This window comes from Rhinatrema bivittatum, chromosome 5 (genome assembly GCF_901001135.1).
Source record: "Rhinatrema bivittatum chromosome 5, aRhiBiv1.1, whole genome shotgun sequence".
Classification (NCBI taxonomy): Eukaryota; Metazoa; Chordata; class Amphibia; order Gymnophiona; family Rhinatrematidae; genus Rhinatrema; species Rhinatrema bivittatum.
This window is the reverse complement of record NC_042619.1, coordinates 268110606-268125165: the sequence shown is the minus strand read 5'-3', so window position 1 is coordinate 268125165 and position 14560 is coordinate 268110606. Positions and strand designations below refer to the sequence as shown.

At 47.3% G+C, this 14560-nt stretch overlaps 1 protein-coding gene across 14 annotated transcripts in view; it reads left to right on the top strand.

The window, feature by feature from the left end:
* TIA1 (TIA1 cytotoxic granule associated RNA binding protein) overlaps positions 1-14560 on the top strand; it is a 144530-nt gene that overhangs the window by 51416 nt on the left and 78554 nt on the right. The gene's annotated exons all lie outside the window — the stretch shown is intronic.

Below are 14560 nucleotides of genomic sequence, written 5' to 3'. Positions count from 1 at the left end.
AGAAGCAGGTAGTAGAAAGTACTCTTTTAAGGTTCCTCAGGATGAGGGCTATAATCCCAGTACCTGTGCCTCAGGAAAATATGGGGCATTCTATCTATTTCATCGTACCCAAGAAGGAAGGTTCCTTTCGCCCCATCCTGGACCTCAAGAGCGTCAACAGACATCTTCCGCATGGAAACCCTACACTCTGTGATAATGGCCGTACAATTGGGAGAGTTCTTAACCTCCCTGGTCCTATCCGAGGCCTACCTATATATTCCAATCTGTCAAGAACACAGTTTTCTACGCTTTGTGGTACTGGGTCGCCATTGTCCGTTCTGGGCACTGCACTTTGGCCTAGCCACCACCCCCAAAACATTTTCCAAGATTATGGTGGTCATAGCGACAACATTGAGAAAAGAGGGAATCCGGGTGCACCCGTACTTGGACAACTGGTTGATCCAGGCCAAGTCTGTGGAAGAGAGTCTCAGAGTGACCAACATGGTGACCACTTTGCTTCAGGAACTCAGTTGGGTAGTAAACCTGGACAAAAGCAGTCTCAAACCCTCCCAGTCCTTGGAATATCTGGGAGTCCTGTTCAACACCAAGTAGGGCAAGGACTTTTTTCCGACCACGCGGATAAGGAAGTTGATGTCCCAAGTGCGTCAGTTGAAGAGCACGATATGCCCGACTGTGTTGGAGCTATCTCCAAGATCTCTGTTTGGTGGCAATCTTGGAGGTAGTGTTGTGGGCAAGGGCATACATGCAACCACTTCAACACTCACTACTGGATTAAACCTGGCACTATGTTCCTAAGATGGCTGTTCTTTCAATGTATCTTATGATGTTTGACATTTGGCTGCTGAGCCAAAAACAACCAAATGATCGTAGACGCAGATAGGAAACCAGATGACCCTAAATGCAAGGTGGATAACCAGATGGCCCTGCATGCAGCATGGGAAAAGAGATGAGTCCGCATTCAGTGTGGGGAAGCAGATAGACCAATGTCCTGGCTGATGTGGTTCTGGTGGTTGTGTTATTTTACGAGGAGGATGTGTGGGATGCTTAATAGTTGGTGAAGATAGATAGTCCACCCTGGGGCTTAATGCCCTTGGACCAACCAATGGACAACAGGGGGCCCTGATAGCAGGTGCCCTTTAGAACAGGCAGACTTCCTCCTTTGGCCTTTTCCTAGGAACAAAAGAGGTGAGGGGGACAGGGAAAGGGACAGACAGACAGAGAGGAGCTAGGCTGAGAATGCAGGACAGAGAAAGCTAGCTGGCAATTGGAAATAGATGTAAAAGGGAAGGTCTGGGAGAGGAACTGAAAGAAGGAATTCTGGCGAGGAGGAGAGAAACTGAGGGGATGAGACGGATTGAGAAAGGGGACATGGGCTGCAAGAACAGAGGGAGAGGATAGAGTCAGAGGAAGGATGTGTCCTGTGACAAGCTAAGGAGCTGGCATAGGTGTGAGTATGTGATGTGCCACCCAGGATTTGCTTCAATTGATTGGGGGATTGTGGGGTACCATTCCCCCTTGTGCACACATATAATAATGATAATATTACAATCGTTCTCCTTTAAAATCTTGCATGATCCATCCATTATGTCTGTGGATTTCTAGCTGAAGGGAGGAACCAACTCATGCAGCTGTGGCCCTGCTTCTGGGGAGATGCTGACCACTGAGCTGCCAGAACTCTGGGCGAACATGTGGTGGATCGTCTCCACTATTTCCCTGCAGACGCGGGGATCCATGTAGGTGCACCCCTGCCTGCAATAGGAGTGTTCCATTCACTCCCACCTGGAGGATTTTACCCGGCACTAAGGTTTTATGGTGGCTGAACCTTTAATGGGGGTTATGACGTTTGACATTTGGCTGCCGAATTAACCGAATGACTGTAGATGCAGATTGGGAACCCGATGGCCCTACATGCAGCGTGGGGAAACAGATGGCTGAGTGTTCAGTGTGGGGAAGCAGATGGCCCTATGCCCTGGCTGCTGTGTTTCTGGTGGTTGTGTTATTTTACAAGGGAGATGTGTGGGGTGCTTAATAGTTGGTGAGGATAGATAGTCCACCCTGGGGCTTAATGCCCGTGGACCATCCAGTGGACTGCAGAGGGCCCTGATAGCAGGTGCCCTTTAGGACAGGCAGACTTCGTGCACTTAGCCTTTCCACAGGAGCAAAAAATGGCTGCGAGAACAGAGGAGAGGATAGAGACAGAGGGAGGATGTGACCTGAGACAAGCTAAGGAGCTGGCTTAGGAGAATAAAGGTTATTCTTGCTGGAAGCAGAGTCCAGACTCTTTTCTTGCCCTCTGGCCCCCGAAGCCCGAAAATCCACACTACGCTACCACAAATGGTGGCAGCAATGGGAAGTTTATCAAACTCAAAAACTAATGGACCCATGCTACCATTTCCAGACTTCTGGAACTGGCTGCAGCAGCATCTGACAGTGGGATTCTTTGGACTAAAGGACCTTGCCCTGCCAGAACACTTTTAAGAGAGTAAAAGTGAGACAGGTTAGATGTTGTGGGTTTTTTTTTTTTTTTTTTTTTTTAGGGAGTGGGGGAAGAAAGGAGAAATGCTTTTGTGCCTGGGTATGGGTATAAACTGCAGATTGTGCTAAGGTTAGAAAGGTGCTCGAAGAACCAGGTATATCTGGGGAGTAAATAAAATACCCTGTAGAAGCAATCTGCAAAGTACCATGACAGGATCAAACTACTTCCCAACCTTCCCTGCCTCTGGAAAGAGGAAGACTAGGTTGTCAAAGGACTATATCAACAAAATAGTCAACCATATGCAACATCAACAGTAGTCCACAGCACCTGCTGCAACAAACCCTGCGCCATCAGATATAACAAACATTTATTAAAGCTGCATGAGTCAGAGAAACTGGGGCTCTCAATTTATTTTCAGCAGAGTCCTCTACAAGAGGAGAATGAGGGTGGATATGAAACACTGGGTGAAGGACAACTGAGGAGGTAGATGATAGTCTAGAAAATCATGAAAGGACTTGAGCAAGTTAATGTAAATCAGTTATTTACTCTCTCAGATAATAAGACCAGGGGCACTCCATGAAATTAGCAAGTAGCTCATTTAATACAAATTGAATGAAAATTCTTTTTCCCTCAGCGCATAGTTAAACTCTTGAATTCATTGCCAGGGGATGTGATTTCAGCAATTAGTGTTAATGGGTTTAAAAAGGTTTGGATAAGTTCCTAGAGGTTAAATCCATAAACTGTTAAGGAAATTAATAAGCAACAGTAGCTTGTGATCTATCTAATGTTTGAGTACTTGCCAGATACTGTCACGTTGGAACCTGAAGTCTCAAGACTATTTGATTCGCCTCCACTTACCGATGGGAGTATGCTCTCTGCTCCAGCGGTGGCTCCAGGAAGCTCATCTGAGCAGGGGTGCATCCCTGTCCTCTGCAAACTGGATGGCCCTCACAACAGACGCGAGCCTCCAGGGCTGGGGAGCTCGGTGCAGGAACTGGTGGCCCAGGGATATTGGACCAAGGAAGAGGCCCTCTGGAACATCAACCGCCTGGAAGCCCGGGCAGTCAGATTGGCGTGTCTACAATTCGGCCACAGACTCCAGGGTCAAGCAGTCTGTATAATGTCTGACAACGCAATGACGGTAGCATTCATCAACCACCAGGGTGTAACCAAGAGCTGGCAAGTGTCACAGGAGATGTATTTCCGCCCATTCCATAAGAAGATCTATCTACAGATGATCTCAGCCTCCCACATTGCAGGAAAAGGCAACGTCAGAGCAGACTTTTTAAGCATGGAGAGTCTGGATCCAGGAGAATGGGCCTTGTCGGCTAAAGCCTTTCAGCTGATGTTAGATCGCTGAGGTCTCCCGTCCATCAACCTGCTGCCGCATGCTAAGGTTCCCCGATTCTTCAGTTGCAGAAGAGATCCATGGTCCTTGGGGATCGATGCTCTTGTTCAGGACTGGTTGGAAGAAGAGTTGCTATACGCTTTGCCTCCATGGCTCCTGCTAGGCAGGATCATTTGCAGAATGGAGCACCACAGGGATTAGTCCTACTAGTAGCTCCATGTTGGCCCAGGCATCCATGGTATGTGGACATGCAGAGACTCCTGGTGGAGGACCTCCATATCCCTCTCACTGCACAGGGATCAGTCCTTCACGAGGATCTGACTCTATTCTGTCCTACGGTCTGGCCCTTGAGAGGGCTTGCCTGATGAAGCGAGGATATTCTGCGGCAGTAATTGCCACCTTACTCCGCGCTTGTCCCTAGCGTATGTGTGGGTCTGGAGAGTATCTAGGCCTGATGAGAGGAACACGGTGTTCCCCCTTGGGCGGTTAAAATCCCACTAATTCTGGAATTTTTGCAGTACGGCTTGAATAAAGGTTATAGACCCTTTCCTTCTTGATGGTCCAGGTCATCGCTCTCTCCTGTTTCAGGGGCGAGGTTAACGGAACCCGCCTGTCGGCTCATCTGGATGTGGCTTGTTTTTTCTGAAAGGGGTGAAGCATCTCCTGCCACCTCTACGGTGGCTGGTTCCCTTGTGGAATTTTAATCTAGTATTAGAAATTTTGGAAGGGCCCTCCTTTCAGCCACTGCGTAGTCTTTCCTTGTGTTTATTAACCTTGAAAGCGGTATATGCTCAGCATAATCCTGGATGACTCCAGGATTATTACAACTTCATACTGTTCCATCCTTCTGCCCAAGGTAGTCTTGGAATTTCATTTGACTCAGTCCATTTCGTTGCTAGCCCTAGATAAGCAGAAGGACGTGGAAGAATACCGCTGCCTCTGTCATTTGAATGTCAGTAGACTTTTGGTGCGGTATCTGGAAGTTTCAGAACCGGTCCGAAAGATGGACCGCCTGTTTGCCCTTCATGGTGGAAGGATGCAGAGCAAACCAGCTTCATGGGCTACCATTGATCGCTAGATTATGGAGTTGGTCACGGGAGCCTATGCGGAGGCAGGAAAGCCATTACCTTCTCAGGTTAAAGCTCATTCCACTAGGGCTTAGGCAGTCTCATGGGCAGAAGCTTGACTGTCTCCCATTGATATCTGCCAAGTGGTGACATGGTCCTCCTTGCACATCTTCTCCAGATTCTATTGCCTGGATGTACAGGCCCGAGAGGATTCAGCCTTTGCAAGGGCGATATTAACCGGACCACGGGCAGCCTCCCGTCCTGATTGGGAGTAGCTTTTGTATATCCCATTGGTCCTGAGTCCCATTTGGCTACATACTAGGAAATGGAGAAATTACCTACCTGAAAATTTCATTTTCTTTAGTGTAGACAGATGGACTCTGCATCCCGCCCACAGCTGCCCAAGAAAGGTGCCAAGGATTCGCCCATGGAGTGGATATCGATTTCTAGAGATTGTGGGTAAGCAGTCATCCAATTCCTAGATCAGGGCATCTATATTCTTACTGGGGTTTAGTGTTTGGTTGAGTACAGATAGTTATCTGTTTTTAATCATTTTTTAAATCACGGTTTTTCAATAGTGTGTCCACAGTGGCTTTTGAAGAGAATACTGAAGGGCTGAGGTCACTGCAGGGGTGTATCTAGGGTGACGTCAGCTTTGAAATCTGACTCTGTCTCCATCTGCTGGCAAGGGAGCATAACCCATTGGTCCTGATCCATCTGTCTACACTAAGGAAAATTAAATTATCAGGTAAGTAATCTCTCCATATTTTTTTCCCAGTTGCCCTTTGCTGTATGTTTGTGTGTGTGTATGTGTGTGTTCGTCATGGCGAGCACAACAAATTGTGCACCACAGTGACAGGACTGTCCTAGGACTGCATTCCTGATCAAACCCTAAGGGAAGTAGACACTGGGAGGCTAGTATCACGAGTCCTCTCCTCCCTCAGAAGAGAAATGTCTTTCGCCCCTCCCATATCAATACCTCCTTCTGTGTGGAAGCCTCTGAGGCTCCATCCCTGGCATTTTTATCTCTGAACCGGAGCCTCGATTTTTTTTTTTTTTTTTTTTTTTATCTGTGCATTTCCTTGGAGGTCAGGGCCAGGGAACAGCAGCAGTGGTCATTGGACCATTTTTTCAGGGGCTCCTCCGATTGTTGTAGTGGTCTACTCCTTCTGAGGGTAACTGCCGGTGGTGGATTGGTTGCTTCTGAACCTCAACCATCAGTGATTGTCACTCAACTCTTAATTGGAGAGTTGAAAGTTTTTTTTTGGGTTCGGAAGACTCAGATTCCCATTACTCCTCTCCCTGCAGAAAGGGGAGGTATGATTGGGTTTCAGAGCAACCCTTATGGGTCCTCCCTCTGGATGCACGATTGTCCACCCCTACAAGGGGTTTCCCTCGTTCTCTGTTTCTGGGGAAGTTATGTTGCCACTACTGATTGATGAGTGCTCTCGGTTCCTCGCTAGCTCCTAGAACTAGTCAATGGGTTGCGCTCTCCATAGGTTGTTCTAAGGCACAGCAGATCTATTTTGCAAGGAAGCCTTTCCAGAGTAGTTCCCAGGTGAACCTTAAGGGTTTCTCCCATCCAGGAGTCACCTGAGCTCAATGGGCCACTATGGCCAGTCATTCTCACCTGCGGGGCCCCTACCTCAGTGAGGAGGGTTCTAGTCAATCTAATTGGCAAGTGTGCCTTTCATAACCATGTCTGAGGGAGTTGGGGACAAGGAATCCCACAACAGAAGTGCTGCTCTTGGTTGCAATGGCTTGTAAGCTATATATCCCCATTTTAGAGAGAACCCTGGTTCATGCAGGGGAGTCCTGGTTCATGCAACAATTGTTCTATTACTGGATCGCTTGCTTCCTTGGAAGTATTTGCAATCTGAGGTATTAATACCTAAGCCAGGTGCTTGACAAGTGGTTCTGAGATCACCCTGGCCCTGCACTGGTACCCTTAGGGTTTCTGGGCTGGTGAAGAAATCCTGTTTAATAGGGGTTTGAACTTGCGGCACCCCAGCTTCCTATTTGTTAGTGGAGTGTTTCTGGATTTCTTCCCTGAGGAATTTGCTCTCAGAGCCCTCAGCCTACTTGGAACAGCTGAAACTATCTCAGTGGTTAACTGCCTACTGAAATAGACAGTGTGTTATTTGCTTGTGCTTGGGATATACAACCTAGCGACTTGTGCTTACCCTAGCAGTCCAGTGACCTGAGTCCTTGTATTCTCGCTGCCTCTGACTTCCATATGAATGTCAGGGAGAGGGGAGGAGAAGCTAAGGCATTTCTGGTCTATCTCAGTGTATACCTGCAGGGACTTTTCCCTATATTTTTGCCAGGTTCAGGCCATTACTGCCTTTAGCTCTTCTCCCTTCACTAGGTTGCCCAAAGTGCCTTCCTGCTCACCTGATCCATCTTGTAGACAAGATGGATAGTCCTGCCCTTGACAAGGTGCAATGTGTGGTGAGCTTCAGGTCTAACTTCTCTCCCTGCTCAGGAGTTTGGGCTAGCATCTGATTCAGGGGTTGACTTCATCCCCTGAGACTCTTGTCACTGTCCTGCATGGTCAGCTAGGTCTGCTTCAGCATGTAAGGTCTGTCCCAGGCCCTGTTATGATGCTGATTATTCTCCAAGTGTTGCTTGGGCTTCTGCCCATTGTGCCTGTCAGCCACATATGGGCACACTTCTGCAGAGACATCCTGTCCTCCGGATGTCAGTGGACCATAGTTTCTTTCTGGGGAGTTTTTTGGGCCCCAGTTGGGTTTTCAGTTCTTCTGAAACCGAAGGAAACACTGCAGACTTCGTCCAAGAGTCCTTCCCTTGTTTATAATACTAGGCTTTTCCTGTACCCAGGAGGTTCCAGACCTACTATCATTGTCGGGGTTTACTGACCAAAACCCTGCTTGTAATGTTTTCCGAGATGCGGAGTATGCTTCCGCTCGCACTCGCATCACTCCTCTGGCTTAGGCGCCCCTGCTACGCATGAGGGTTTTGTGTCTGTCATTTATATGGTTTTTCGTTGTAGAACCCAACTCTTCTCTAGCCTGGACCCCTTGTGGGTCAGCTGCTTCACAAGCAAAAAGGAGATTGGTAGTGCTTCAGCACTGTGCGGTTTCCTGCATTGTCCTGCTCGGACAGCCTATAGCTAGGGATTCACTCAAGTGTGAAGACTACCATCCTGCTTGTCCTCTGAGAAAGCAGAGTTGCTTACCTGTAACAGATGTTCTCGGAGGGTAGCAGGATGTTACTCCTTATGAAACCCACCCACCTTCCCTGGTAGTTGGTTTTCCATGTATTAGCTATATCATGGACTGAGGGACTCTGCCTAGGGGGCAGGGTGGTGACTACAGCACACATGCTCAGTAGGGCATGTTTGAAAGTTCTAGATTCTTTGAGTTCAGTTTCATGCGGGGCTCCATCTAATGATGTCACCTACGTATGAGGACTAACATCCTGTTTGTCCTCAGAATACCTGCTACAGGTTAGCATCTCTGCTTTCTAGTTTATCATATCTGCTGAAAAATTTGACTTTCCTAAAACTGTGCAGAATAGGCTTTTTATAAATTCAGTGAAAAGAATAGTAAGGTGGGAAACATCTCAAATAACTTGATGTTCACTTGGTTTATCCCAGGACAAGCAGGATGATAGTCCTCACATATGGGTGACATCATCAGATGGAGCCCTGGTACGGAAAACTTCTGTCAAAAGTTTCTAGAAACTTTTGGCTGGCACTCTGGGCCTACTGAGCATGCCCAGCATGCCATGTTATTCTCAGCCACAGAGACCTCCCTTCAGTCTCTTTTGTTTCCGCCTTGCTGTAGCAAAGCAGATCAGGAGCTCTGGAAAAAGAATTCCATCCTATTTCTTAAGGGAAGAAAACTTTTTCAGTCACATTTTCTTCATAATTGGGTCTTCCTGCGACATAGTCTTGGTGAGTACATATTTTGGTTAGTTTTTGATCGATTCCGGTCACCTCACTATCGATTCCTGCCTAGCATCAACCGTTATTAGGCCACAACTTTATCATGGCCTCCAGTTTTAAAAAATGTCCAGATTGTAACTGGACTATGTCCATTACTGACCCACATTATGTATGTGTTCTGTATCTGGGATCAGGCCACGACATCCGGGCTTGCTCAACCTGTGCCCAGATGACACCGAAGAGCAGGCGTGCCCGTTTGGATAAGATGGAAGAATTGTTTTAAAAGATTCCATCGTCGACGTAGTCCCCAAGGGTAACACCTCCCTCAGTAACTAAACATCGAGGTGAGAAACAAACCGATGACAGTCACCGGCACCGTCAATATCCTCGATAGCATCTTCTTCAGCATCGAAGGGTCATCGAGAAAAGAAGCGGCATCGCCACCGATCCATCGACCCCCATCGGATAGCAAAGCATCGACCTCAGGATCGAAATCCATCGAACCTATGCCAAAGAAGGTCCGTGTACTAGAGCCAACTCCACCGGCTGTACACGAGGAACCGTGGCGCTCTCCACCGGGCTCGGTGTCAGAGGATGTGCCACCACGAATCATCGTGTAAGTGCCAATAGTGCCAGCAGTACCTTCCCCAGTGGCAGTGGACACTGCCCCGATTTCAAGCGAAGAGGTGACTACTTTAGTCCAACAAGCCGTCATCGAGGCTTTAAGGAATCTACAGCCTCCGACAGTACCATCGGTACCGGCATCGGCAATGGACCAGTCAATTTTTCAGCCTTTGCTGAATAGACTCGATGCCTTGATAGAAGCCTTTCCTCCGACACCGGCACAGATTCCATCGGTACAACCATCGACGCCATCAATGCCGATACACCCACCGGTGGCTCCAGCCATCCTGATTCCCAGATCATCGGATGAGGACGGTGGGGACTCCGATTCTGCCCCAGGACCATCTGGGCTCAATCGACATCAAGTTCCGAAGAAACCCTCGATGCCTTTCAAGGATCCATCAATGCCAACACATCCAGGTCCATCGGGGGATACACAGAATCGATTTCCACTGATGCCATTGAGGCCCATCGATTCCCCTTCGATGCCCTCACTACCAACGATACCAATAAAAGCTGTGTTTAAATCAAAGCATCATATACAACCAGGGGACCCCGACTCCCCTTATCATCCTCAATATACGCCTTGGAAGGATGTTGATACGGAGTCAGAGTAACTACAGTCAGAGCCCTCTCCACCAGAGGAGAGAGAGAAATCCCCTCCAGAAGATTTGTCATTCACAAATTTTATTAAAGAAATGGCAGATACAATTCCTTTTGAATTGATCACAGAGGAGGATACCAGACATAAGGCTGTAGAAGTTCTGCAGCTCGTGGATGCACCGAAGGAAATCATGGCTATCCCAATCCATGAAGTTCTTTTTGGAACTGCAACAACGAATGTGGGAACATCCCTGCTCAGTCCCAGCAGTGAATAGGAGAACAGATGCCACTTACTTAGTGCAGCATGCTCCAGGGTACCAGAAACCCCAACTATCTCACCATTCGGTAGTTGTAGAATCGGCTCAGAAGAGAGCCTGAAAACAAAACCTCATTCATATGTTCCACCAGGGAAGGAGCAACGCTTCTTGGATACCTTAGGAAAGAAAGTCTATCAAGGTTCCATGCTGGTATCACGTATTGCAGCATACCAGCTATATATGACACAATACCAAAGAAACTTGTGGAAACAAGTACAGGGTATTGTGGATAACCTTCCACAGCAACATCAACTAATTTTGGCTACATTAATTGAAAAAGGATTAGAATCTGGCAAGCACAAGGTGAGAGCAACTTATGACGTGTTCGAAACATCAGCTCGTCTATCAGCCTCTGCAATCAATGCGAGATGGTGGGCCTGGCTCAAGGCCTCGGACCTCAGGCAGGAAGTTCAAGAATGGCTAGCAGATCTTCCTTTTGTTGGAGATAATCTTTTCGGAGAAAAGATCCAAGCTACAGTATCTCAGTTGAAAGACCATCATGAGACACTCCGACAGCTATCCAAATTGCCAGCAGACCAGCCATCTTCCCTAAGACGACCATCTCGCAGGGACATGAGATGACCCTTCTATAGACCTAGAAGGTATTACACACCTGCCTCTTCAGCACGTCAGTACCATTCCTCACAAAGAGGACGTCCACGTCAACCGAAGCAACAAAAAACCAGCCACCACCCCAAACTGGACCAGCAGCGGGTTTTTGAACCGGGTCAAGGGAACAGCAGCCTCTTTCTCAACCCTATGTCCTCCCTACCAGTCGGAGGTCGACTTCATTATTTCCAACACCAATGGAGTCTCATCACAAAAGACCAATGGGTATTAGCCATACTAAATCAGGGATATTGCCTAAAATTCAAAACAATACCCCCGCATTCTCCTCCCATTCCAATTTGGACAAACGTAGTCATCACACCTCAACTCCAAGAAGAACTTTCTACTTTGCTGACCGCCAGGGCCATTGAACCAGTTCCCCGGTCTCAACAAGGAAAAGGGTTCTACTCCCGCTATTTCCTCATTCCAAAGAAAACAGGCGGCCTTCGTCCTATCTTAGACTGCCGCAATCTCAACAAATTTCTTCACACAGAAAAATTTCGAATGGTATCCCTGGGAACCATCCTTCCATTGCTTCAAAAGGGAGATTGGCTCTGTTCTCTGGATCTTCAAGATGCTTATGCACATATACCAATTTCCACACAACATCGCAAGTACCTACGATTCGTTGTGGGAAAGAATTATTACCAGTATCGAGTCCTACCATTCGGACTAGCCTCTGCCCCTCGAGTATTCACAAAATGCCTAGCAATGGTGGCCGCACATCTAAGAAAAAACAGCATTCATGTTTTTCCATACCTAGACGATTGGTTAATCAGAAGCCCATCCAGACAGGGAGCTCTCTCTGCTTTGGGAACCACAATAATACTGTTGCACCTCCTGGGATTTTCTCATCAATTATCCAAAATCCCACATCGAGCCATCTCAACTCCTCACATTCATCAGAGCAGACCTCGACACCACAGTGGCAAAAGCTTCTCTTCCATCCGACCGTGCCAACAATCTGGCACGTTTGGTGAACATTATAATTCATCACCAGTTCGCATCTACCCATCAAATTCTGGTGCTGCTAGGACACATGGCCTCGACAGTACATGTCACTCCTATGGCAAAGTTAGCCATGAGAACCCAGTGGACTTTGAAATCTCAATGGCTACAAGTTTTCCAACCACTGTCGTACACAATTCGAATCACCCACCAATTGCGCCTATCGCTCCACTGGTGGACAAATCAAACAGCATTGAAAGCTGGTCTCCCATTCCAGCAGGCAAATCCGCAAGTCATCCTGACTACAGATGCCTCCAACCTTGGGTGGGGAGCTCACGTCAACAACCTTCAAACACAAGGAACATGGACTATGCTAGAAAAACAGTATCAAATAAACTTCTTGGAACTTCGAACGATGAGATATGCCCTTTATGCCTTCAAAGACTGCTTCTCAAACAAGACTGTGCTGATGCAAACAGACAGCACAGTAGCAATGTGCTACATAAACAAACAAGGAGGCACAGGCTCTTATCTGCTATGCCAGGAAGCAGTACAGATTTGGGCTTGGGTTCTAGAGCATTCTATACATCTCAGAGCAACTTATCTGGCAGGCATAAAAAACATCCTAGCAGACGATCTCAGTTGACATTTCAATCCCCACGAATGGTTGCTGGACCCACGTGTAGCGAGCAAAATCTTTCAACGCTGGGGTCTCCCAACCATAGACCTCTTTGTGTCCAAACTGAACCACAAAGTGGAAAGGCTCTGCTCCCTCCACGGACATCGACAAACAGTCCCCAGGGACGCCTTTGCTCGCCCCTGGAACACAGGTCTTCTATATGCGTATCCTCCAATTCCGCTCATTACAAAAACTCTCATGAAGCTACAACAGGACAGAGGGACAATGATCCTCATAGCTCCGTACTGGCATCGACAAGTATGGTTACCATACTCCTCGATCTCTCGATCTCACAACCAATCTGCCTGGGCACAGAGCCTATTCTCAAAACTCAGAATCAGGGCAAGTTGCGTCATCCTAACCTGACAACTCTTGCCCTAACAGCTTAGATGTTGAAAGCTTAATTCTGCAACCACTTAATCTTTCAACACAAGTCTCTCAAGTTCTAGTAGCTTCACGAAAGCCTTCCACACGTAAATCCTACCACTTTAAGTGGAATAGATTTACAAAATTGTGCACACACAAAGGTATAGACCCTTTCTCCTGCCCCACCGGATTCTGGTCTCCAAACATCCTCTGTACGAATGCACCTAAGCGCCATAGCAGCATACCATAAGGGAATAGGGGATGCGCCAATAACAGTGCAACCCCTAGTAAGTAGGTTAGTGAGATGCTTACTTCACTTTAAGCCTCCCATTCGACCACCGGTCACTGAATGGGACCTCAATTTAGTATTAACGAGGCTCATGCGCTCACCGTTTGAGCCTCTGCACTCCTGTGATGAAAAATTCCTTACAGGGAAAGTGCTTTTCTTAGTAGCCATTACATCGGCTAGAAGGGTCAGTGAGCAAGCTCTCGTCACATACTCACCCTACATGAGTAGTCCCCACTCATGTAGGGACTACTCTGCATGACAGAATAGTCCTTCGCACTCACCCCAAATTCTTACCAAAAGTAGTTACAGAATTTCATATCAGTCGGTCAATAGTCTTGCCTAATTTCTTTCCAGTTCCTCACTCACCAGGGAGAGAGAGTCTTACACACCTTGGACTGTAAACGTGCACTAGCTTTTTAACTGAACCGCACGGCGGTCCATAGGAAATCCACCCAACTCTGTTTCTTTCGACAAAAATAAACCAGGAGTTGAGGTAGGAAAACAGACTCTCTCCAACTGGCTAGCAGACTGTATTGAATTTTGTTACGAAAAAGCAAAGAATCCTCTCCAGGGGCGAGTAAAAGCACATTCAATAAGGGCTATGTCCACATCAGTAGCGCACTATCGTTCAGTGCCCATTCTTGACATATGTAAAGCTGCAACATGGAGTTTCCTTCACACCTTTGCAGCTCATTATCGTCTGGACAAAGAAGGACGACAAGATTCAACCTTTGGACAATCTGTCTTAAAGAACTTATTTCCAGTATAACTCCAACTCCTTCTACATCCATCCTGCTGGGATTCAGGCTGCCTCATTTTTTCCAGCAGTACACCTGTTGTTGTGCTTGTTGCACAAGTTGTATGCTGTTGGTATAATGTAAGAATGACTCAGCCTGTAGCTTGCTAATCACCCATATGTGAGGACTATCATCCTGCTTGTCCTGGGATAAAGCAAAATTGCTTACCTTATAATAGGTGTTATCCTAGGACAGCAGGATATAGTCCTCGCAGAACCCACCCATCTCCCCGCGGAGTTGGGTCTGATACGTTTTATTATTTTATTTTTTTAGCTCATGCATATTGCTACAAACGAGACTGAAGGGAGACCCCTGTGGCTGAGAATATCGTGGCATGCTGGGCATGCTCAGTAAGCCCAGAGTGCCAGCCAAAAGTTTCTAGAAACTTTTGACAGAAGTTTTCCATACCAGGGCTCCATCTGATGATGTCATCCATATGTGAGGACTACATCCTGCTGTCCTAGGATAACACCTATTACAAGGTAAGCAATTTTGCTTTCCTTTGAACCTTCTCATTTTAATATAGC